This window comes from Phaseolus vulgaris, chromosome 11, assembly GCF_051622355.1.
Source record: "Phaseolus vulgaris cultivar YP4 chromosome 11, ASM5162235v1, whole genome shotgun sequence".
NCBI classification, from domain to species: Eukaryota; Viridiplantae; Streptophyta; class Magnoliopsida; order Fabales; family Fabaceae; genus Phaseolus; species Phaseolus vulgaris.
The window spans coordinates 22,307,656-22,334,884 of record NC_143508.1 but is presented as its reverse complement, the minus strand read 5'-3'; the positions used below and the strand labels follow the sequence as shown (position 1 = coordinate 22,334,884).

The following is a 27,229-nucleotide window of genomic DNA, read 5'->3' as shown; positions in this document are numbered from 1 at the left end:
CAAGTGGAGAATGTGTTGTGATTGTAGAGCCATCAACAATATCACCATCAAATACAGGCAACCAATTCCTAGACTTGATGATATGCTTGATGAATTGCATGGGTCCACTATATTTTCTAAAATTGATCTCAAAAGCGGATATCACCAAATAAGAATCAAAGAGGGTGATGAGTGGAAAACTGCTTTTAAGACCAAATTTGGATTATATGAGTGGTTAGTGATGCCTTTTGGACTCACTAATGCACCTAGCACTTTCATGAGGCTTATGAATCATGTAATTAGGGATTGCATAGGTAAATATGTAGTATTTTATTTTGATGATATATTAGTATATAGTCAAAGCCTAGAGTCACACCTAAGTCACCTTAGGGAGGTTCTTTTAGTGCTTAGGAAAAATAGTTTGTTTGCTAATATAGATAAGTGCACTTTTTGTGTAGATAGTGTAGTGTTTTAAGGTTTTATAGTAAACAAAAATGGGGTACATGTTGACCCCGAGAAAATCAAAGCCATCCAAGAGTGGCCAACCCCACAAAATGTAGGAGATGTTAGGAGCTTTCATGGTCTAGCAAGTTTCTTTAGGAGATTTGTTCCTAACTTCTCATGTCTAGCTTCACCACTCAATGAGTTAGTGAAGAAAGACAATCCATTTTGTTGGACGGAGAAGCATGAGCAAGCCTTTCAAAGGTTAAAAGCTCAACTCACTAATGCACCCATTCTAGCTTTACAAAACTTTTCAAAAACTTTTGAACTAGAATGTGATGCATCGAGAGTAGGAATATGTGTTGTGTTGTTGCAAGGTGGGCACCCAATTGCATATTTTAGTGAAAAACTTCATGGTGTCGCCCTCAACTATCCCACCTATGACAAAGAGCTCTATGCAAAGTGGATGGAATTTCTTGAACAATTTCCATATGTTATCAAATACAAGAAGGGCAGTACAAATATTGTGGCAGATGCTCTATCAAGGAGACATGCCCTATTTACTAAACTTGGAGCCCAAATTCTTGGATTTGAAAACATACCTGAACTTTATAAAGAAGATCATGATTTTGCACCCACTTTTGTTGAGTGTCAACATAAAGCACAAGGAGGTTTTTATGTTTCTGAGGGGTACTTATTTAAAGAAGGAAAACTTTGCATACCCCAAGAAACACATAGAAAACTCCTTGTAAAAGAAGCATATGAAGGAGGACTCATGGGCCATTTTGGAGTTGATAAAACTCTTGAACTTTTAAAAAGAAAATTCTTTTGGACACACATGAGGAAAGACGTCCAAAGACATTGTCGTAGATGCATTTCATGTTTAAAAGGTAAATCTAAGACAATGCCTTACGAACTCTACACTCATTTACCTTGTGCAAGTGCTCCTTGGGAAGATATAAGCATGAATTTCATATTAAGCTCTTCTTTAAAGAAGTGGTAAGTCTACATGGTTTACCTAAGACCATAGTTTCGGATAGAGATCCTAATTTTGTAAGCCATTTCTGGAGAACTCTTTGGGAAAGGCTTGGAACAAAGTTGAATTTCTCAACTTCTTGTCATCCTCAAATGGATGGACAAATTAAAGTTGTAAATAGATCTCTTTTCACTATGCTTAGGTCAATCATGAAAGGAAATCACAAATCATGGGATGAGTACCTTCCTCATATTGAGTTTGCATATAATAGAGTAGTTCATAAAACTACTAACATTTCTCCATTTGAGGTTGTGTATGGGTTCAATCCTCTTACTCCTTTGGTTTTGTTACCTCTACCTAATCCACAAGATTTTGTGCATAAGGAAGGAGTAACAAAGGCTAGATTTGTAAAGAAAATGCATGAGAAGATTAAGAACAAAATACAACAACAAATAGAGAAATACATGAAACATAACAATAAGCGGAAGAGAGAGGTGATTTTTGAGGAGGGAGATTGGGTTTGGCTTCACCTTAGAAAAGATAGATTCCCTAATCAGAGGAAGTCTAAACTTAGTCCCAGGGGTGATGGTCCCTTCCAAGTTCTCAAAAGAATCAATAATAATGCATATCAAATTGACCTGCCTGAAGAATATGGAGTACATACTACCTTCAATGTTATGGATCTAACACCTTTTGCAGGTAGTGAAGATGAAGAGACATAAGCATGTGATTTGAGGACAAATCCTCTTTAAGAGGGAGGGGATGATGGAAGAGGCCCAAGCTCAGGCTCTAGTTCAAGCCCAACAACTAGGTCCATGGCAAAGAGGATTCAAGAAGATTGGGACTCTACTACTGATGGCAGAGAAACGTTTCTTTATATGTTCAAAGAGGACCATAAGAAGTAAAGCCCAAGCCATGATAACTAGTTTCTTTATTTTTAATTTCAGTAGAATATGGTTCCTTTAGCATAATGGAAGAGGTGTGTTTATCATTGTAGCTTGAGTAAAGCCTTCTAGGGTAAGAAGTTAACCTAGCTTCTAGAAGTTTGCTCCTAGGGTGCGACATTGACTTTAGTCAAAACCCTAACAGCCGCTCTTTTGTGTATTTCCCATTCTACCATTGCTCCTTGCTCTCCAAGCCACCATCTCCTATAAATAGGGTGCTTTGGATCATGTTTTGTAAGATCAATTTTATGAGTAAAATGCTGGCAAATATTGCAAGTTTCTACTCCCTTGTCTAGTCTCGCTAGGTTAGAAATTTTGATCTTCACCTCAACCTTTCTCCAAGTGATATGGCCCAACCAATCACTCTCCATACCTTTCATGCACCTACAAGGAACCAATAGCTCTATATGAGCCCTCCTTGATCCATCACATCCATTGCTTCCACCACCCTTTTCAAATCTCCAAGAAGAACCCATCATTTGGTATCAACCCATCAGAATGGAAGATGTAGCATGGGCTTTTTCTTTTTCTTTCTTCTTTCCATAATTAAACCCATGTTTTTTAGCATTTGTGACCATGAGTGGGTTATGTTTAATTTTCCCACTTTTCAACTCGATTTCAATTCTTTGTTCGATGATGAAACAAAGTTGGAAGAGACACTGCCCACCATGTGTTCATAGAAAGGAGACTGCAATGTGTCTATAAACATAGCCACCATTTCCTTGTCGTGTAATGGTGGCTCTAGTTAGGCATCATCTCCCTCCACTTTTAAGCATATTCCTTGAAGTTTTCATATTCCTTGTTCTTCATACTTTGTAATTGTAGTTTTATACTTTGTATCATGTAAACATTGTATTTTCATTAATATGTCAATCTAGTCTTTCCAAGAATGGACATGAGTTGGCACAAGATGCTTTTCTATTTTACTGCAGTTCCATTTTAAATTCAGTTTACATTTCTTGCCATCTTCAATTCAGTCTTCACATTTATTTCCCCAAATCCTTAATTTGCCAAAAAAGAAACTCTTCAATGAACTCAATGTACTTATGTTCCTTAGATTGACCTAGGTTGACCCTATACAACATTTTAATTTTAGTTTACATTTCTTGTCATCTTCAATTCAGTCTTCACATTTCATTTCCCCAATCTTTAATTTGCTAAAAAAGAAACTCTTCAACAAACTCAATGTATTTATGTTCCTTGGATTGACTTAGGTTAACCCTATACCACATTCGGGGAAACTTAGTTTTGTTTGAAAAACTTGATGCAACTAAGATTTTATCACATACTAACGTTGCAAGATACAAACAGGTATTGTTTTAGCTCGTAGTCACTCATAACTAACCTGTGCAAGTATTGTTTGGGAATATAACCACTCTTGGCTAAACTGTCAAGTATTCTTTAACAATATGTCAATCATGGCTAAGACGAAGATTGATGTGATCAAAAGATCATAAGGTTGCTCACTAGAGAGAGGTTGTGTCTTTCAACTTTTACAAGGTTAAACACTCTTACTAGTTTGTTGGATGAACACAACAATGTTCCTACAAAGCTGTTTTAGGGCATAAAAAGCATATTGACAACGTTTCACCACTTTTGCAAATTGAACTCCTTGCTCTTCTTCATGAAAGATAACTTGATATAAGCTTTGAAGAAAATAGTCATTACAAATCATTTTCTAGTTGTTGAGTAGCTTGCAACTCACTCATTTTCCTTGTGTTTGAGTAGTTTGGATGTAGAAGATGTATTAAATGTGTTCTATGCATGCATGCATTAAATGTTTTTTTCTTCTTTAAGCAACATCCCGAAAGATGGATGCACTTATATTTCCTTGGACAAAATGTCTTTACTCTAAATTAATTACATAAAATATAGAGTCGTACGAAGCATATTAATCAATCCAGGTTTGACAATGCTAACACTGGGGAGTTATTGAAGCAAAACAACTATAACTCATTTTCCTAGAGTCCTTTGATGTGATATATGCTTTGTGTGTGGATCATCTTGGTCAGACACATAAAACAAACATTCCCGTGGAACATAAATTACGCATACAAATATTTTTGAAGTATTATATTAACTAAGACTATGTGCATATCGTTTAAGGAAACAAAACTTATCAAATATAAAACAAGACTACAATGTTGTATCATTTAACAGATAAACCACTTATATCTTATATAATATGATATGTTATTGTTCTCGCCGGCTGACTTCGGTCGGTCTTTGAGGTGAGCTTCACTTTGACTTGTCTCCACGTGATGCTCCGAGATGTTAATCCTTTGGAAATGAGGCTCTACCTGTTGATCACACTCCGACGATCAAGTCAGTGAGAGAATCCAAACTATCAATTTGTATCAGTTCAGGGTTCAGCAAAAAGCTTACCTTTACTTAGGGTCTTAAACCCCTTTTATAGACATTCCTTCAATGATTTTCATCAACCAGAATATTATTTCAATAACAAGAATACAATCTCAATAACAACAATATAATTTCAACAGTAAGTATATTCTGTTAACGTGTACCTTTTATTTTTGGGTACAATGCCACAACATCCTTAACAACTTTTATTTGCCTTTAAGTATATATATGCTTTAACTAATTCAGATATTTCTTCTATTGTTTTTACTTTAATTACTTTTTCCATATAGACTACCAAACCTCTGGACCAACCTTATAACGTGTCATTGGGCCCATACCTGCCCTAGGCTAAGTTGGGTATTTCTCACATAATTTGTCTAACCGAGCTTACTACACTTAAGTGCTTGGACTGAGGATTCGAGCACATCCGACTAGTACACAAGCCCCCAAGGCTCGAGCCGAGCTTGACAAGGCGAAGAGGCTCTCTAGTGTTGGTGGCTGACATGACGTTTTCTCAAGGGGTAGCTAGGGTGCGATGAAGTGTCTTGTGAAAGGACATTTCACCTTGCTTAATGTGGAGCGTACACGTGGCGCCTGCATCAACGGTGGGAAAATCCTACCATTTTAACTTCATCTTTTTCCGAAATAACCCTTTTGTTCTCCCTCTAAACACTCTTCACTCTTTCACCCCTGACTCACCGCTGCGCTCAAGTTCTCTCCCCTTTACAAAAGACTTCTCATTCCTCTTTAGCGCCATCACATACCGTCGTTGCTTACTGGAAAACCAGGTATGCTCTATCCATTTAACTTCACTAAATGATTGTTATTGATCTCACCTTGGAGAAATGCATCTTAGTTTACGCCGATTCTATTCATTCTATTTTGGCCTGAATTGCATTCGTATTTTGCCTTTGTTTTATGCTTTTAGTTGTTTTTGACAATGGATTATAGTTTTGCATACCATTGGGCTAAAAAGGAACTCCTTAAAGAGACCTCTTACTATACCACCCGTTTACGAATTAGAGAGTTAAGGGAAGCTAGGTGTTGTTTGAGTAAAAAACATGAGGGTTTCGTAAAAGTAGTAGAGTGTAAGGAAGGGGAACCGATATGCTGTGATGAGTCATCGGACTCTGATGGTCCATTTTGTTTTTTCTATGCTACGTTCTTAAAAAAGGTCTTACTTTGTCTACCTTTGTCTATTTTTTTAAAAGGAGTTGTTGATCGAGCTAAACGTAGCTCCCGCCCAGCTACATCCAAATAGATGGGCATTTATATGAGGTTTTATAATCATGTGTTCCTAGCTCGACATTTCACCGACTGTGCAGGTCTTCTTACACTTTTTTTAGGCCAAATACTTGGGCCGCCAACTGTGGGTTTCTCTTAATGGTGCCCCTGGGAGAGGTTTACTTATCCTCTTCCAGTTATCCTAGATAAATTTTAAAGGTCGATTCCTCAAGATCCGAGCTTCGGCAGGAGGTCCGTCCTTATTGGACAACTTTCCTTTTATTGGATGCCCAATCCTAGGTTCCAAAGTGCTCGACGCTTGGAAGACCTGCCTCCAAAGGACCAAGGAATTTGCGAATTTTTGACAAGTTTGAAAGTCATCTTTGATACCACAACATTGTTGACCAAAGAGTATCTTCCTGGTGCCCTATACCGGTACACCCCTTTCCTACCTTTGAAAAAAAAACCTAAATCACAACCACTAATCATTTATTTGTTTTTGTAGATAGCATGCTCTCCAACATCAGCAAGGCTGAGCTCACTAGGAAGATGAGAGCATCAACGAGCCTGCCCAAGGAGTCATTACCACAAAAAAGAAAGGCTCCAACTGTGGTTACACAAATTCAATCTGACCAAGACAAGCAGACTGCCTCAAGGCTTGTCTTCAAAAGGAAAAGACCAACGATCACTCCCCCTACTGAGCATTCACATTCAGATGGCCGAGCTCCACACCAAGAGGTCATCATAATTTTTAGGAGTGCGAGGCCGAGAGCTCGTGGGACCCCGACTTTGACGTCCCAACTCATGGTAAGTCATTCTTTTAGCCCAGTGAGGATAGAGCTAGGCTAATGGTTCATGACGAAGATCACCTTCGTCATGATACCTTGAAGCTACTCGAACAAGCATTTGCCATGCCTTGCCTAGTCGACGTTAAGGCAAAATATCGAAAAACATCTGAGGACCAAATGATCAAAGAGAACATGGAGCTTCGCAAAAAATGGAACACCTCCAGGCTGAGATTAACTGATTGGGTGGTCTGCATCAAGAAGTCGAACAACTCTAAGCTGAGAATACCCAAGAGGCATTAAGCTTGGCTGAAGAGAAAAACAAGTTTTTAACTAAAGTTGAAGAGGTGAAAAACGAGGTGACCCACAAAGGGATGACACTAGCTATCTTGTTCACGCAAAGGCGCTCATATTCTCCGAGATGAAACTAGCTATCTTGTCCTCTAGCTCCTTAGAAAGCGAGGTGCCGAGCTTGAATTTCTTTCCCTTTATCTCCCTCTCTCAAGTTTCTTCAGCTGGCCCAGGTTGCCTTTCGTCGCTGATGCCGGCCTTTGCCACCCATCCCGACTCTCTGTGTTGGATAGTAACTGTATAGGTTCCCCTGCGATTTTTTAAGCTACTTTCGTAACATTTTCGGGCCATCTTTTGGTCGGTCTTCATCGTGATCACCTTTCCTTCAGTCGAAGGCAACTTCATCTTCATGTGGGTGGTTGAGGCCACCGCACCTAGCCTATTCAAGGAAGGTCGGCCCAGGAGCAGGTTGTATGCAGAAGACGCGTTGACGACGATGTACTTGATGGTAATCGATCTGGCCGTGCTTTCATCAGAAAAGGTCGTCCTCAATTCGACATATCCTCGCACCTCCACCTGGTTGCCTGTGAAACCTACCAGACAACCATCATATGGCCTTAACTGGTCAGGCATATTATTTGCGCTTAGAGGCTGAGCTCCCCCCTCCGGAGAACCCTCCTTCGATGGTGCTTAACTCTTCGAGGACTAGAGCTTCGTGCTTTTGCTCTGAGGATGTGATTTCCGCCTTCGACCCCTCTTGGTCGACCTCGAGATATTCTGTCAAGAGGCCCTCTTTGACTAAATTTGCTAGCTGGTAACTTAGGGCGATGCATCGCTCGATTCCATGCCCATAAGCTCGGTGAAAATGACACCAAATATCCCTTTCAGCCCCCAAAATTGGTTTGTCTTTTTGGGAAACTTCAATTTTTCTGACACCCCGAGCATGCCTATGAGTTCCTTGCAAGATACTCGAAATCTAGGTTTGATTGTTCTTTCTTCCCTAGGCTTTGCCTTAGGTTCATCCTTCTTGGCGACATACGGGACGTACCTCTGGTCCGCTCTTTTCTTGGTAGATACTTCATTGCTTTTGATAGAACGATTTCAGTTGTTCTCCTTGTACCTAGGTTGTTTAAAATGTGAGCTACCGTTTTTCCTGAGTACGACCTCGATATGGGCTATAACTCGTTGACACACCTCAGATAACGACTCCACCGAACTCCTGATTAAGGAATCACTGAACGGGTTGGCTGTTATCCCTTGTACAAAAGCAGCAACTACCATCTCTTCATCTTGAGTTTGCAGTTTTACTGAGACTGCACAGTATCTATTCAAATGTTCTTTAAGCGACTCCCCTTCCCTCTGTTTGTCATTGAAAAGATCATACAATATTAGGGATTGACCTTATTAGCCGAAAATTGTTCGTTACACATTCTAGAGAATTGAGGGAAAGAGGTGATGTTTCCATCCGGGATTCCGCTAAACCATTGTAGAGTTGTTCCTGTGAATGTTCTCATGAGCATCTTACATCGGATTGCATCCGACCCCGCAAAGATGATCATTTGAGCCCGAAACGCCTTTAGATGACTTTCAGGGTCCTCTACCCCAGAGAAAAGGGCGATCTTGGGTGTGCTATAATGGAGCGACATGGGCTCTTCCATAATTTGCTGAGAGAACGGCTTGGGTCATCCCTTGATGACAAGTATGGGGAACGTTCCTGGGTGGGACGTAGGCTCTGTCGTTGCAAGTTCCTCCACAGCTCCTCGTTGGTTTTGCGCAACTCCTCATTGGCTTGTGTGTGTTCATCCAAGCTATTCAGGAGGCCTCAATCTCTACCATGAGGCGAGCCAGGCTTAAACGCGTTTCCTCTCGAAGGCGTTCTTGGTCGGCTTGGGCTTCTGCTCGTAGTCATTATTGCTTGGCCTTGGCTTCCTCCTAAATTCGCCTTGCTCGCGTCGATATTCTTTGTTTGCCTCCTGGAGAACCCTCATGACCTCCATAATTTGTTGCTAGGCGGGGGCCTTGCTACCTTCAGATCCCAGCGGTTCTTGCCTTGTGTTTCTCATCACGGCAGAAGGCTCAGTCGCAAATGTGGATGGGATCAGGTTTTATCGGACCCCATGGTGGGGGCCAAATGTTCTCGTCGGCTGACTTTGGTCGGTCTCTGAGGCGAGCTCCGCTTTGACTTGTCTCCATGTGATGCTCCAAGATGTTGATCTTTTGGGACAAATGGGACTTTACTTGTTGATCACACTTCGACGATCATGTCAGTGAGAGTAGTCAAACTATCAATTTGTATCAATGTAGGGTTCAATAAAAAAATTACCTTTACTCGGGGTTTTAAACCCCTTTTATAGACATTTCTTCAACGATTTTCATCAACCAAAATATTATTTCAACAACAAGAATATAATCTCAATAACAATAATATAATTTCAACAGTAAGCATATTTTGTTAACATGTACCTTTTATTTTCGGGTACAATATCACATCATGTCTAACAACTTTTATTTGCATTTAAATAATTCAGTTATTTCTTCTGTTGTTTTTACTTTAACTACTTTTTCCATATAGACTACCAAATCTCTAGACCGACCTCATAATGTGTCATTGGGCCCATACCTACCTAGACTGAGCTCGGTATTTCTCACATAATTTGGCTAACCGAACTTACTACACTTAAGTGTTTGGACTTAAGATCCAAACACGTCCGACCAGTACAGTTATTAAACAAATACTTAATGATAAAACGTGTCCATGTTTTATATTTGTAACACGTAATCAAAATTATGAATATTTGACTTTTCTAAAACAAAATCAATCAAAATGCTTAAATTAGACACTACAAACTTTTACAAAGTGTGATATTCCTCCAAATCTATATCTGTAACTATTTTTCATCCTTTTATATTTTAAAAGATACTACATTTCCATTTATTAAACTGTCTTCTCCTCGTAAAGACAAAAGAAGTAAAACCTAATTTCACAAATTTCTTCCTTTAGAATAGATAAAAGTATAAATTCTCTTACTTTTTGAACTTTTTCTTCATGAATTAGGATTTTCTTTGAACTATTTCCAATATTAAAATAGTAGTTTTCTCCTTAAACATTTGGCATATTGAAAAATGTTTTATATAGTGCAATTGATCATAATATGATGAAGAATGGAATTCAAGATCATGCCTTATAACAAAATTAAACATAGCACTTAATTTAAATTTGTTTAACCATTATTCCAATTATTTCTGAAACTAAACAACAAAAAGCATAAAAGAATCTAAATTTGTTTAACCATTATTCCAATTATTTCTGAAACTAAACAACAAAAAGCATAAAAGAAATCTTGAAAAATGTGCGCGCCAGGTAGGGGTCAGGGTCGAACCTACGACCTTCTGCTTAGGAAACAGACGCTCTATCCACTGAGCTACAGGCGCTTTTAACATTACTTGATCGCAGTTTTACCAATATATATTTAAAACTATTATTGAAATTCCTTTTACTTAAACTTCTTGCGGCAATTCACATTTTTTTTTCTTCATTCGAAAACAAGAAAAATGGAAACTACCCAAAGTCTCCCCTCACCAAAAAATCATCAATATAGGAAAAGGAACATACTCAAGGTTTTCATTTTGGTGGCACTAAAATTAACAAGATGAGAGTAACAACACAATCGATTGCCCCCCTTTAAGTTGTGAAGTGTTTGGAATACACTTAATATGAAATTAGAAAAAAAAAGTGTAAACAAGCATTCTTTATAATATTCATTTAGGCTTAATTATAATTATTGTAATTTTGATCCTCATGTATTGTAAAATCAATTCCTACTTTTTTTTGTAATTTTAGTTTTTTTTTTAAAATTATTCATAACTTTTATTTTTATTTTTTTACACAAATTGAGTACTTTAATTTTTAATTATCCATCACCTTATTTAGTTTTTATTTTTAAAAAATATATTGAGGCACTACTAAATTATGTTTAGTAGCAACTCCTTATAATTTCTATCCTATTAAATTTTGTCAAAAATAAAACCACTAAATATTATACGTTTTTTTTCTCAATTTCAGTGTCATCTCCCTAAAATAGAGGTTTTTCTCTCAAATAACATTTTTTTCAATATTATTCCCCAATAGCACTAATCTGTGTCAAGGAAGAATTCGGTTCCCATGAAATCGAATTCTCACTTTCAATTTTTATTTTGAAAAATAATTCCCCTTAGAATTTAGTTTCCAGGTTCTGAGAATATTTTTTATTGAATTTAGTTTCCACATTCTGAGAGTATTTTTTTTTCCTGCTTTGTGAAAAATATAATTTCCACTTTTGATTTATGAATGTTCATCTAAAATTAATTATACGATAACGGAATGTTTTTGAGAATTGGTTACTGATGGGCTAAATTCCGTGGAAGTTTTCGATTTTTATTTCTTATTTTCGGTATTGGAGTGAAAGAGAATTTGGTTTTCCAGTGGATGATCAAAATCTGGTTTCCAATTTTTGACTTTGGTGTATGAATGTTTCATCTGACCGAATGTCGAGATGGTGTTTTGATTTTTTTTTTTCCTGATAATGAAAAGGATCGAAAAAAGATCGTTCGATGGATGATCGAAATCCAGTTTTTGAAAAATATAATTTTAGATTTGACGTATGAATGTTTATCCAAAATTAATTATACAGTAATCGAATTTCGAGATTGTGTTTTAGAATTTTTTTTTGCTTTGTGCATAATGAATGAAAAAGAAGAAAAGAAATATAAAATAAATTTAAGAAGAAATAAAATGATATAAATTTTGAATAAATTTTTTGTTAGTAAGAAATGTTTTGAAAATTTTAATTAAAAATGGGGAAAATAAATTTTAACTCAGAGGCAAAAATTATTTAATTATATAAGGTTAAATTATTAAATTTTGTTTTGTAGTGAATTTAAATATTTATAAAACTGAAATAGAAAGAAATTTAAAATTTGAAAATTAAAAATAAAAAATATAAAAATTTATAAAGGATAATATCAATACGAAGAGAAATTTTTTTTGTTTTTTTTTTAATTTTTATAATAAATTTGAATTGTGGAGAATAAATTATAATAAATTTGTAAATATATTTTATAATAAAATTAAAATTATAATAAATTATAATATTGTTACCAAATTAAATGTTGTTATTTTTGTTAGATATCAAAATAAAAATTAAATAAAATTATTTGGATATTTTATAAAAAATATTACTGAATGGTTTAAAAAATTATAAATAAAAATTAAGTTATTCATTGATGATATGTATTTATTCATAAATAAAATTAAGTGAATAAGTTCACTATTGGGTTTAAAAAAAATAAGTGTATACATTATAATTTTAAAATAAAAAAAGTAAATAATATTTAAATTGATAAATTATGTAAATAATGAGTTATATATTGTACCGTCCAGGTCATCGGGTGTGATGACGTAGGCAAGAGAAAGGTAGGTGGTCAAGAAGTCAACATAGTCGTCGTATAGTCAACATAGTCAACGTAGTCGCCGTATGTAGAAACGGCGTTCTTCAGTATAAATAATCAGTTATCACCGAGATGTGTCACCGCCAAGATGGATCACCGCCCATCGCCCAAGAGAAGCATCGCGCAAAGTAAGACATCGCCCTAAAGTTGGGTGGCGGCACTGTGGGACCCTCCGCACAGAATAAATGATCGAGTCAAAGGGGCACGTGGCAATGCCCACGTGCTCATTAAAGATATCCAGGGAAGGCTGCATGCATGACGCGTGATTAGTTAGGGCACCCACAGAGTATGATGGTGCGAGAGATACAACGCTCAAGTTAGAGCCCAAGTGGCCATAAGGTTATACATTGCACTCCAGATAAGGGAAGTCCATGGGCCGGATACGCTAAGATCCTAAAGATAGCGGCGCAAGGACCTTCTCCAAGGAACCCTAGATAATAGCAAGCAACGCAGAGGTAAACCCTAGTTTTTCACCTATATAAAGGGCACAAAGAGCCCTAGTAAGGTACGCTTTCATAATTACACAGAGCACTAAACCCTAGTTGTTCTTGACGACACACCCAGCTGTGAGCACAAGGCAATTAGGGCAACACAGTTCCAGTCATTGAGATACTCATACAGTCTTTAGTCACTTTGGTGTTTCTCGCTAGCTGACTTGATCGTCGGAGTGCAAACGGCCGCGAGGGCGCCCCTTTGTTCTTCTTTTTCAGGTACTCATAGACGAGGCAGAACGAAGGTGCCCTAGCTCGTTAGAACAAGCCACGCATAAAGACGACCCAGGTCAACCGGCCGGAACATTTGGCGCCCACCGTGGGACTCGATATAAAACATCAGTCCCACCACACAAGTTTTTCAGTTCCAGTTACAGTTTCCAACCTAGTTCCAGCCCTCAAATCGCAGATAGTCAAGGGGGGCTTCCAGAAACCACGAACATGAGACCCGCACGCACTAGGAGCGAAAGATAAAGAAATATTTTATTTGTTGTGATATTATATTTGTTGTGATATTATTATAGATAAAAGATAAAGAAATATTTTATTTGTTGTGATATTATATTTGTTATGATATTATTATGAAGATAAAAGATAATGGAATATTTTATTTGTTGTGATATTATATTTGTCATGATATTATTATAAAGATAAAAGATAATGAAATATTATATTTGTTGTGATATTACTATAGATAAAAGATAAAGAAATATTTTATTTGTTGTGATATTATATTTGTTATGATATTATTATGAAGATAAAAGATAATGGAATATTTTATCTGTTGCGATATTACTCCGAAGATAAAAGATAATGAAATATTTTATCTGTTGCGATATTATTCCAAAGATAAAAGATAATCTAGAGATAAAAGATAAAGAAATATTTTGTTTACTGTGATATTATTCCAAAGATAAAAGATAATCTAGAGATAAAAGATAAAAAAATATTTTGTTTGTTGTGATATTATTCTGGAGATAAAAGATAAATGAATATTTTATTTGTTGTGATATTATATTTATTATGATATTATTATGAAGATAAAAGATAAAGAGATATTTTGTTTGTTGTGATATTATTCTAGAGATAAAAGATAAATAAATATTTTATTTGTTGTGATATTATATTTGTTATGATATTATTATGAAGATAAAAGATAATGGAATATTTTATTTGTTGTGATATTATTTTGGAGATATAGGATAAAGAGATATTTTGTTTGTTGTGATATTATTTTGGAGATAAAAGATAAAGAGATATTTTATTTGTTGTGATATTATTCTAGAAATAAAAGATAAAGAAATATATTATTTTGGAGATAAAAGATAAAGAAATATATTATTCTGGAGATAAAAGATAAAGAAATATTTTATCTGTTGAGATATTATTTTAGAGATAAAAGATAAAGAAATATATTATTCTGGAGATAAAAGATAAAGAGATATTTTATCTGTTGAGGTATTATGCTGGAGATAAAAGATAAAAAGATATTTTATCTGTTGTGATATTATTGTGAAAATATTGTGATATTATTCTGGGGATAAAAGATAAAGAGAAATCTTATCTGTTGTAATATTATATCTGTTGCTATATTAAATTTTATCTGTTGTAATATTATATCTGTTGCGATATTAAATTTTATTTGTTGTGATATTATTATGAAGATATTGTGATATTATTTTGGAAATAAAAGATAAATAAATATTTTATCTGTTGTAATGTTATTCCCAAAGATAAATGATTATTATTTTTATCATGTTATTCTGAAGATGACGTGAACGATTAATTATCATTTAAATTTGTTGTGATATTGTTATCATGATCATGATCTCTCACAGTAGAGAAGTTATTCTTGTTGCTGGTCATAGAGCATAGTAGTGAAAAAGTACATGTCTAGGAAAGTTTTGGCGAGGAAAGACTTGGTATTTAAGCATGTCCGTTGGTGACCCACCTCTCTTTCCTGGGAACTTACCTGGTGTACTAGTTCACGATCTACAACATGCAAAAAAGATCAACTTTGACAAATTTTGCAGAACTCGTGTGTCGAGAATGACAAATTATTATGTCCTACCGTAGCTCGACGGTAAAGGGCAGTACAACATCAAACTTTTACACCATGCAGGGTCATAGAAGTGTTGGACGACAAAGCCTGTCGATGAAAAGTCAAGCCATCAGGACAACTCCTCTAACAGGTACATTACGACTCATGTGCACTGACCCTTGGCTCGGAGACAATCTGGACATGGGCACCCTTGATCGCAACTCGCCACCGTTGTGGTTCGAGCCTTTGAACAGGTCCGTAGCGACTCTCAAGTCGCCGCTCGCCACCGTTTTGGTTTGCCCCTTTGTCTTTGCAGGTGAGAGGTTTCTTGATCAAGGAAATACGATTCTCAGACGGAGATAGAAGGGCTAAAGTCTACCGTTGGAGTTAACCAACGAGAAGAGGCCTCAGCCAGTCGAGGAGTGACTTGAGAAGAAGATCAACGGCAAGACGTTTAAGCTGGGGAAAACTTTAGACGGCGAGACACAAGACCAGATTGCCAAGGTAATAATTAGAAGTAGTTTCAGTTAAAGCAGTTTTTCAAGGGGCACTCTTTAAGAAGTAGTTTCAGTTAAAACAGTTTTATCAAAGTTTCCAAGTTATTTAAGTTCGCATGCTTACCGTTTTAAGTTTTCAGAAAAAAGACCTTATCGCTTTTATGAGATTTAAGGCAGCAGTTTAAAGATTATGGCATGCATTTAGTACAAGGTTTTAAAGCATAATGTTTTAACTCCTCATCGCTATATGGCGATCGGAGGCACAAGTGTGAAGTTTTTTAGTCCTCCTCGCCGTGAGCGAGCGCAGGGGAGAAGAGTTTGGAAAGACCTTCCTCGCTGTAAGCGAGTGTAGGCGAGAAAAGTTGAGAAAGACCTTCCTCGCCGTAAGCGAGTGTAGGCGAGAAAATTTCAAAAAGACCTTCCTCGCCGTAAGCGAGTGTAGGCGAGAAGAGTTTAAAGAAGACCTTCCTCGCCGTAAGCGAGTGTAGGTGAGAAGAGTTTAAAAAGACCTTCCTCGCCGTGAGCGGGTGTAGGCGAGAAGAGATTAAGATACATTTGCCTTAGTTTTTTTTCTTCCATGTAAAATCAAAGATCAAAGAAGAGAACCAAGATGGCGTCGCCAGAACAAGGCATTGCCAAGACAAGGCGTCGCCAGAACAAGGCATTGCCAAGACAAGGCGTCGCCGAGATAGCGATACCAAGAACATGTATCACTAGAACAAAGCATCGCCAGAAGTAGACGTTGCAGCCAGATAATCAATCAGAAGTCAAGTTTAGAGCAAGATAACAGGTATGTTCATCATAAGTCAAAATCCAATTTATCGAAGTTTCCCAGTTATTGAGTTTGCATGATTGTCATTTTAAGTTTTCAAAGAAAAGACTTTGTCGTCCTTGTGTAATTTAGGGCAGATTCAGATCGCATGCATTCAGTCCAAAGTTTTAAGACCTCATCGCCACCTCGCGATCGGAGGCAAAAGTATAAAGTTTTAAGCCCTCATCGCCAGTTGGCGATCGGAGGTAAAGGTTAAGTTTTAAGTCCTCATCGCTGCTTGGCGATTGGAGGCACAAGTCAAGTTTTAAGTCCTCACCGCCACTCGGCGATTGGAGGCACAAATTAAGTTTTTAAGTCCTCATCGCCACCTAGCGATCGGAGGCACAAGTATAAAGTTTTTAAGTTCTTGTCGCCACCTGGCAATCGGAGGTGAAAGTTAAGTTTTAAGTCCTACTCGCCTAGAACGAGTATAGGCGATAATAGAATAAAAAGTCCTACTCGCCTAGAGCGAGTATAGGCGAGAACAGATCAGAAGTCCTACTCGCCTAGAACGAGTTTAGGCGAGAACAGATTAAGAAGTCCTACTCGCCAAGAACGAGTATAGGCGAGAGTTCAGAGCAAGATGACAGATATGTACAGTATGAGTTAAAATCCGGGCGCCTAGTCCTTGAGCAGGGGTTAAGGGATTCCTTTCGGACGCCCCCTCCTCAAGTATGAATAGCTAGCCTCGGTACCAGATAACAGTTCAAACCCGGGCGCCTAGTCCTTGAGCAGGGGTTAAGGGATTCCTTCGGGACGCCCCCTCCTCAAGTATGAATAGCTAGCCCCGGTACCAGAGAAAGTCCTCCTCACCCTCGAGTGAGTTCAGGCAAGATGAGATTGAAAGTCTTCAGTGCATCCAGGGGAAAGGTAGCCCTGGGCAAGTTGAGGCACCAGAGAAAGTCCTTCTTACCCTCGAGTGAGTTCAGGAAAGATGAGACTGAAAGTCCTCAGTGCATCCAGGCAGACCCCTGGGCAAGTTGAGGCACCAGAGAAAGTCCTTCTCGCCGTCGAGCGAGTTCAGGCCAGATAAAGTCCTTCTCACCGTCGAGCGAGTTCAGGCCAGATAAAGTTCTTCTCGTCGTCGAGCGAGTTCAGGCCAGATAAAGTCATTCTCGCCGTCGAGCGAGTTCAGGCCAGATAAAGTCCTTCTCACCGTCGAGCGAGTTCAGGCTAGATAAAGTCCTTCTCGCCGTCGAGTGAGTTCAGGCCAGATAAAGTCCTTCTCACCTCAGAGTGAGTTCAGGCAAGAACAGAGTACAAGACCTCTTTGCTTAAGCAAATTGAGGCAAGTTCGAAAGTCCTCAGTGCAGAACCAGGCCGACAAAGTTTTAGGCGATGACCTAGAAATACACATGTCACTTGGCAGATCAGGCAAGCGAGATTTCAGATACTAAAAATGACTCCCGCCTACTGCTCAGTAAGTAATTTCGTGCCAAATGTTATTGCTATAGATTAACCGTTTGTTTAAGATAAGTGGATTGCCAGAAAATTAAGCATCAGTATGTGCCAAGTTAATTGGGTTGAGAGAATCCAACCAAGTTATCAGGTGATCACACAACAGATAAGTTATCAGGGGGTAAGAAGTCACAGGGTGACTGAGGTAGGTCCGTAAAAGACACCTCACTACCCAGATCAAGTCATTTCAGATTAAAGGCTCAAGGAAGGCAGAGGGGGTCCGAGATTGATAGTTCAAGATATGAAGCCGCTCCCCAGAGGACGCCTTGGCAGATAAAAAGGAAAATAGCAACCAAAGAAGCCCGCGACTTTGTGATTGAAGCTCGAAAGAAGAAGTACACGGCGAGAACTAAGTTAGCAGAGTTTGAGGCGATGACATAGAAATGCGCATGGCATTTGGCAGATCAGGCGAGCTAGATTTCAGATACTAAGAATGACCCACACCTACTGCCCAGTAAGTGATTTTGCGTTAAATGTTATTGTTATAAACTAATAGTTTGTCCAGTTAAGTTGATTTTCACAAAGCTAACACCAGTTGGCGCTAAGTCGATTTCTTTAAAGCAAGAGTTAGTCAGTTATATCAGATGATTACACAGCAGATAAAGCGAAACCATGTGCACACTTATATGTATTGAAGAAGAAAATGGAACAGTGAACTTCTTAGTCTTTTTGCTAAAAACAAGTTATCAGCTCAAGACTGGGGGGCTTGTGTACCGTCCAGGTCATCGGGTGTGATGACGTGGACAAGAGAAAGGTAGGTGGTCAAGAAGTCAACATAGTCGTCGTATAGTCAACATAGTCAACGTAGTCGCCGTATGTAGAAGCGGCGTTCTTCAGTATAAATAATCGGTTATCGCCGAGATGTGTCACCGCCAAGATGGATCATCGCCCATCGCCCAAGAGAAGCATCGCGCAAAGTAAGACATCGCCCTAAAGTTGGGTGGCGGCACTGTGGGACCCTTCGCACAGAATAAATGATCGAGTCAAAGGGGCACGTGGCAATGCCCACGTGCTCATTAAAGATATCCAGGGAAGGCTGCATGCATGACGCGTGATTAGTTAGGGCACCCATAGAGTATGATGGTGCGAGAGATACAACGCTCAAGTTAGAGCCCAAGTGGCCATAAGGTTATACATTGCACTCCAGATAAGGGAAGTCCATGGGCCGGATACGCTAAGATCCTAAAGATAGCGGCGCAAGGACCTTCTCCAAGGAACCCTAGATAATAGCAAGCAACGCAGAGGTAAACCCTAGTTTTTCACCTATATAAAGGGCACGAAGAGCCCTAGTAAGGTACGCTTTCATAATTACACAGAGCACTAAACCCTAGTTGTTCTTGACGGCACACCCAGCTGTGAGCACAAGGCAATTAGGGCAACACAGTTCCAGTCATTGAGATAATCATACAGTCTTTAGTCACTTTGGTGTTTCTCGCTAGTTGACTTGATCGTCGGAGTGCAAACGGCCGCGAGGGCGCCCCTTTGTTATTCTTTTTCAGGTACTCATAGACGAGGCAGAACGAAGGTGCCCTAGCTCGTTAGAACAAGCCAGGTCAACCCAGGTCAACCGGCCGGAACATATATAAATATATATTATAAAGTATAATAAGAACTATTATATAATCATATTTAATTATAAATAATTATAAGAAAATATAAAGAGAAATGAAATATGTGGTGACAACTAATTAAAATACAATTTATATATTAGTTAAAGGTGGATGAACGGCAATACATGACAATAATGAAATCATTACTAATTTAGAAAAGTGTAGGTATTGATTTGCTATGATGGTTGATGTAGGTACTATCCTCAAAATCCTAAGCAACTTCTTATGGTGTTGCACAACATAAATTTTTAGTTTGGACAAACAATTCAACTGTTGTAGTTGAATATTCACGTTGCACACTTTGGGTTAAGAAGTTGAGTAGTTTTCCAACGATTAATCATTTGTTGGACGTCAACATGATTTTGTATTTGTACTATTTCGTGTACAAGTTTTTTATTGACAACTCTAAATGGATGATAGTAATTTATTTCTCTAACCTGTTTTCGGTCTCCATATTGTAATATCTCTAATATGTTGTGAAATAGTTTATTAAAAGAGCAGTTATTTGGGATTGACATTCTATTAGGATTGACACATTTGTAGGTTAGACCATAACCATTTCTACTTTCTATTATGGTGGCCCGTTGGATAGGTCCTCCACAGTAGATTATTGCTTCAGTTGAAGTGATTGAGTCTTGAATTGTAATTGCAATCAGTGTGTTTAGAAGACATAAAATTTCCTTTTCAGATCTTGTTAACTTGACATACACTTCAATCATTGTAGGAAATGGAAATTGAGACTTCCAAGTTAACAATTCTGAAACATTTTCATCAGTTACTATCTGAACAACATCGTACCCCATTTGCCCTTGTGTGGTTAGTTAAGGTCGGTAGTAGTACAACTTCATCAACAATGTTTGATCTTGTAGTCCCAAAGCGTCGCACACTTTCTCCTTTAAATGGGAGAAGGTACAATTATGAGGGATGCGAAAAAATTTAGCAGACGAACATTCAAAGTGCCTTCATCATTTTCTATTATCCAACCATTTGCAAAGACAACAAGATCAGAATTGTAAAAATTCTCATTGTTATGTAAAAATGGTCCATCTGAAGATGAAATCAAAAGTTTTGGAAAAAGGGAAGAATTTGTACATATTTTGTGTTAGTTGAATGGTTTCAAAGTGGTGTAAGGGTGAAAGCGTGAATTTATAGCTGAAGAATGATTGAGATAAAAATAAATATGGTTGTTTATGACGTGTGCAATGAACTGTGTGTATTAGATGATAAATTTATTACACGTATTATCATGTGCACATTAAAAGAGAATCTGAGGTTGGTACATTAGTGTTGTTGAAATCTATCTTTTGAGGCATGTGACATGAGGAAAAGCAATTGTGGAGAAAAGATGTAACGATTCACATTATTGTGTTGTGTGGCCTTAGGAAAAGCAATAATGGAGGAGTGATGTGACCGTTCACATTATGAGTTGTTTGGCCTGAGGAAAGAACCTATGAAGAGTGATGTGACTATGAATTTTATTGTGTTGTACAACCTAAGGAAAAATAAATTATGGATGAGTGATGGGACGATGTACATTATTATGTTTTGTGACTTTGAGCAAAATCAATTATGAAGAAGTGATGTAACGATGCACATTATTGTCATGTGTCACACGAGGAAAAATAATTATGGAGGAATGATGTGACAATGTGCATAATTGTCTTGTGCATCAATTTTTAACACATTTTGTATCATTACTAATATTGTGAATTGTTTTTAAATGTTTTCATGTTTATTAGTTGAAAATTGTTGTTAGTTATTGAAATGATGTAGTATATGTTGAACATAAAAAAGAAAATAAATGGAAAATGCATATTAATTTAATATTTTATTGAATGGTACATTAAATAGTTTGTATGAAATGAAGCATAATTAATGACGAGAAGTGGACGCTTAAGTAATGTTGGGAAACGTTCTTTTTGCGTGTCCTGACGCCTGACAAGATGACCATTTTTTGATCCAACCATGTTGTTCTCTTACGTCCATATTAGTCCTTATTCAACTTGACATAGGCCTTCCCTTTGAGGTTCTTTTCATATGGGGACTTGGGCATACTATTTAACCAATGTATGCAGACCAATACTCTTCCTTTTGAGTTCACCAAATAGTCTTTCATAAACATGAAAGAACTATTACAATGTGTACACAAGTGAAATGTACCTAGCACAATTGTGGTAAGCATGCTTGTATGCAACAAGCACATGAGAGCCTAGTAGGTGTAGCTTTTGGAATTTCCCACAATCACACCACAATTCGTTCAAGCGAACTGTAAATCGGCCTGGTGATTATACTTCTCTTGAATTTTGTCTTTCTTCTACAAAAAATATGGTATTCCTCCTATAAAAGGAAAACATTGTATTAATGTTTGCCTTTGATTGTGCATCTTCCAATGCTTTTGCTACAACTTCAAAGTATACATATCCAAAAATCACCATGACTTCCACTTGCCTGCCTCTATCAGTGAATAATTTATTGCAACGGGTGTATCTTGCCATCACCATGGAAGATATTGGAAGGTTTCTTGTTTTCTTCAAAACAGAGTTCATCGACTAAGCCATATTTGTTATCATATGTCCCCACCTTTGACCGTTGTCCCATTCAAGAGTCCACTTCTCTTTTAGGATATCATTCAGCCATTGATCTGCCTCAGGGTTTTCTTGTCTAACTATGTTGTAGTAGTAGAAAAAGTGGCTCTGTCATTCCATATGCTGTAATTATTTGTTGCAAATGTAGTTAGTAAACAAAATTGACAAAAACAATATGTATAATTTGAAAGAACTCATTAACTTAATGGATGAGAACAATTACCCATGTTGACAACATCTTTCTTTAGTGTTGTATTTCTAAACTGCCTCATGAAGTTATGTGCTATGTGCCAAATGTAGTACACATGCCAAAATTATTGTTGTTCCAACCAATACCATATTTAGAGTATGCGCTCTTTATTGATTCGTGGTAGTCAGAAATGAGATAGAGACCATCTTGCGGAGTGATATATCTTCGTATGTTTCGCAAGAAAAAGAACCAAACCTCAACAGTTTCACCCTCTACGATGGCAAAGGAAATTGGTAATATGTTGTTGCGACCATCTTGCGCAACTACGACCAATAATGTCCCTCCACATTTCCCATACAAGAAAGTTCCATCAACTTGGACCACATGCTTGCAAAATTTGAAACCATCAATGCATGGTTTGAAACATCCAAAATACACACTTGAAGATGATGTGGTCTGCATCCAAATGGTGTTATTCATTAGCAGGTTGAATCTTTAATTTCCAAATAAACCCAGGAACATAAAGTTGCATTGCATTTAAGAGTGTTGACAATTTTTGGTATGACTCTCCCAATTGCCATATACCTTTTCTATGGCCAGGTGTTTTCTTGGTCATGCCTTTTATAGGTGACTTCATGTGTGCTACTATGGTTTACACTGGTGTGGAAGTGATACAAACCAAGTAGCCAAGCAAATGACCAAGGATACAAAAGACACTTCACACTTTGATCAATCATCTTAGCATACAAGACAAGGCCCCACCAAATATCAGAAGAACAACTGGGCATAGACCAGAGCATCAAATGTTCTCTCTTCTAGTCTTCTTACAAGACAAAAATGTGTGTAAATAAATTGGGCTCACTTTGGGAGTTCCAAATAGAAGAATAAACTAGAGTATGGTGTGCTTAGTAATTTGAGCTTGTGTCAAGCCCACCTTTCCTGAAAAGTGCTTTTAGGTTTAGGGTTTATTTGACCTACCTTCTAGAAGGCTTCTCACAAATGACACCCCTACCCCTCTATCTTGTTCTTCAAGACACTCTCCTATAAATAGAGTGCATTGCCTCATGTATTTCACACATTGAATTTTGAATAGGAAAGAAACTCTGCAGGAGTGTTTAGTGAGTCTGAGCACTCTAGAATTTCGGGTCTTATCGTGGGTGTTTGTGCACTTCAAGTGGCGGCTCTTCACCACTTATCTTGCAGTCTCCTCCCCCTCCAAATGGCGTGATTCATATTCCCATAAGCATCTCTTAATCTTTTTTTGTTTTTATTTCCTTTTCTATGCGCCATTCTTCCATACTTTTATTCATTTATGTTTGGCTTTCTTCATACATTTAAAACATTCATACATCATTTGGCGCCATTTTAAATGTTTAGGTTTTGGGCATATAACTGCCAATTGTCCAACCAAAAGAACCATGATGGTAAAGGGGGGTCTAGTAGTAGTGACCACATTGATCAATCTTCTAGGTATACCTCTCCTACCTCTTCAAAAACCCCTAGTGAAGATGAATGTGAGATACCTTGTGAAGGTGACTTATTGATGGTAAGGCGAATGTTGGGAATAATTCAAAAACCTTTGGACGAAACCCAAAGAGAAAATATTTTCCACACCCACTGCCTTATCAACAACAAGTTATGTTCCATGATAATAAATGGGGGTAGTTGTGCTAATGTGGCAAGTACAAGAGTAGTGGAAATGCTTGGATTACCCACTATCTCTCATAAAAAAACCCTATGAACTACAATGACTTAGTGAAGAGGGTGAAATCATGGTTAATAAACAAGTCCTCATAAATTTTGCTATAGGAAAGTATAAAGATGAAGTTTTAGGTGATGTTGTGCCAATGGAAGCAACACATATTCTATTGGGAAGACTTTGACAATATGATAGACAAGTTTTACATGATGGTCATACCAATAAAATGTCTTTCAACTTCCAAGAGTATAAGGTTATCTTAAAACCCCTCTCTCCCAAAGAAGTTCACGAGGACCAAATAAAAATGAAAACCAAAAGAGAAAATGAAAAAATAGAGGAAAGTAAAATGGGTCTCATCATCTCATCTCACGCAATCAAAACAATAATGTTGACCCATACGAAACTAACTGCACCTCTTAGGTATACTTCTTCCTTCCGTTTTTCATTACCAAAACATTCTAAATACTTGACATCTTTGATAAAGAAGTTTAGGGATGATCTTCAAAAACCTCCTAAAGGTTCTCACATTCTAAGAGGATTTTCACAAACAAATCATTTATCCCCTAAACATTCTCTACAAACATGGCATGTATCTAGAACTCAACCATATGAACTCCCAAAGCTTCATGAACATACATTTACTTCACAACTCACATCTCACAATATCTTATATGTGAACGAACTATGTTACTTTTAGGAGTTCTAAATTTGAGGTCGAATTCTTTTTAACTTGAGGGGCATGATATAAACCAAATAGCTAAGCTGATCACCAAGGATACAAAAGACACTTCACACTTTGATCAGTCATCCCAGCATACAAGACAAAGCCCTACCAAATATCAGAAGGACCTCAGCAGAAGAAGAATTGGGCATAGACCAAAGTGTCAAATGTTGTTTCTTATAATCTTCTTACAAGACAAAAATGTTTGTAAATAAATTGGGCTCACTTTGTGGGTTCCAAATAGAAGAATAAACTAGAGTAGGGTGTGCTTAGTAATTTGAGTAGGGTGTGCTTAGTAATTTGGGTTTGTGTCAAGCCCACCTTTCTTGTCAAATGCTTTTAGGTTTAGGGTTTCTTTGACCTACCTTCTAGAAGGCTTCTCACAAATGACACCCCTAGCCCTCTATTTTATTCTCCAAGACACTCTCTACTTCAAATAGAGTGTCTTACCTCATGTATTTCACACATTGAATTTTGAATAGAAAAGAAACTTTGTAGAAGTGTTTAGTGAGTCTGAGTACTCTAGAGTTTTGGGTCTTATCTTGGGTGTTTATGCACTTCAAGTGGTTGCAGTCTCCTCCCCTTCTAAGTGGCATGATTTATATTCCCATAAGCATCTCTTAATCTTATTTTTTTTTTATTTTTCTTTCCTTTTCCATGCGCTATTCTTCCATACTTTTATTCATTTGTGTTTGGATTTTTTCATCATATTATGCTTCTTTTCATGTCTTTCATTTCCACACCTTCATCATCATAATAACCATACTTGTGTTTTCTCTTTACCCTCTAGAAGTGCACCTTCTCACTTACTTAACCACTTGGTTAAGTTCGTGTCAAGTGGGAATCTTCTTTGGGTTTCTCACCATACTCTGTTTAAAACAAAAACTCATAAACAAAGTGCAACCCTTAAAATGTGCAAATCTAAAATCAACTCACATCAGGAAGGGTCAACATGGACGATTTCATGAATGCTTTGTGCAATCATTCGATACCCCAACTTATTGTGGTCATGTGAGATCATAGGGGGTGTACATCTTCCAACTTCATAATTTCCCACAATTGGTTCTTGGTTTGCAAAATCGCTCTACACCTCTGTGCACAATCATCATGAACACATTGAACTAAAAGGCTTGATTGATTTGATGATGACACCTTGTACGTGCAATGATTGATAATATGGAAACGATTGATGACATCTTGAGCTTCTTCTTTTGTGTTGAATCGTTGCCCAACAAAAGGTGTCTCTGGAGGATACACTATTGTGTCACAATAAAAAAACATTACCAAAATTTGGGTAATACATAGGTTATTTAGGTGGAAAGTGGAAGAAATGCTCTGGTGGGATCTTATGTTCATGTTGTTGATTGTTTGTATGGTGCACACATGGTTCTTCTGCCTCGTCACCATCAACAGGTACAAGAATGTCAACTTCATCCTCACTAAAAGGATCGAAGACTTCATCGGGAAGAGCAACAACCCCATGCTCTTGTGGTGGTTGTTGAGGGAGTTGTTGGTTTTCGTGTTTGCCTAAGTTGATATATGGACCACTTAACGGTTGGGTATATGACTGCATATGTTCTTCCCAGTCCCCAACATTTTATGGGAGGGTCCATTCAAATCTAATGAGAAAGAGTGTGGTGCTTCATGGGACAATAGTTGTGATGGGTGGTGGTATGAAGGTTGAACTTCTTGTGATTGTTCAAAATGATTGTTTAGTGAAGGAGAGCAATGTGTGGGTAGACATTGTGTTGATGAAGATGAAAACCTTTCAAATGTGACATACATTTCGGGTCTGGTTTGTTGAACCTTGTGATGTTCAATGTTTTGAAGAATCCAAATCCTTTGAAGGATGTTGAAGCCTCTACTTTGCTTGTTGTTGTTGTGCTGGTTTAAGCTTTGTTCTGGGGTAGTTTATATGTTGTATCCACCCTTGTATTAAATCTCAAGCAATTAGCATCTCAATCCTTATAAAAGTAAAATGTTTTTCAAACTAAGTTGAAACAACCGATTGTTTTGTCGAAACAACCGATTGTTTATACTTAGGTGTTTTGAGAAAGATTGAAAACTGTTTTTGAATGGTTGAAACTGTTAAGTACCAAAACAACCGATTGATTCGAGGAAACAACCGATTGTTTGTTTTGGAACCATAACAGAAAAACTGTTTTGTGTTTGACTGAGCTTTAAATGATTTAACTGAATACGCTCCAGTCATTAAATGCTTTGACCAATCTTTTAAAGCAATTTAAAAGTTTGTTAAGATTTGATAACAAACTATATCTTGGTATAAATTCAGAAAAACAGATTTGAGAATTAAGAATCTTTTGACAAAGTTTTTCTAAAGAGTTTTTCAAAGTGCTGAGATTGCTTAAGAGTTTGTGATTGATCAAGGTGCTGGAATAGGATTCTACTTGTATTGATTTCAGATATTCATCTGTAACAAGTGTAATCTTTGTAATTTGTTGAACAATTCGTTTCTGTGTTTGTTGAGATTGGCTGTGTGTTCTTGAGGTGTTCAAGATCAACAATCTTAGTGTTGGCCAAGGAGAGTGTGTTTCTTGAGGTGTTCAAGGTCATTCTCTTGGTTGTTGTGTAAGTGATCAAGGTGTGATTACTTAGTGGATTTCCTCAGGGTTCTGAG

The 27,229-nt window shown here is 37.4% G+C and overlaps 1 non-coding gene and 1 pseudogene across 1 annotated transcript; both read right to left on the bottom strand.

Annotated features, from left to right (window-relative positions):
- Positions 1-10,354: 10,354 nt before the first annotated feature.
- TRNAR-CCU (transfer RNA arginine (anticodon CCU)) lies at positions 10,355-10,433 on the bottom strand. Its single transcript has one exon. It is a non-coding gene; the product is annotated as a tRNA-Arg (tRNA).
- Positions 10,434-21,268: 10,835 nt separating this feature from the next.
- On the bottom strand, positions 21,269-26,164 carry LOC150023117 (uncharacterized; annotated as a pseudogene).
- Between the last annotated feature and the right edge of the window lie 1,065 nt (positions 26,165-27,229).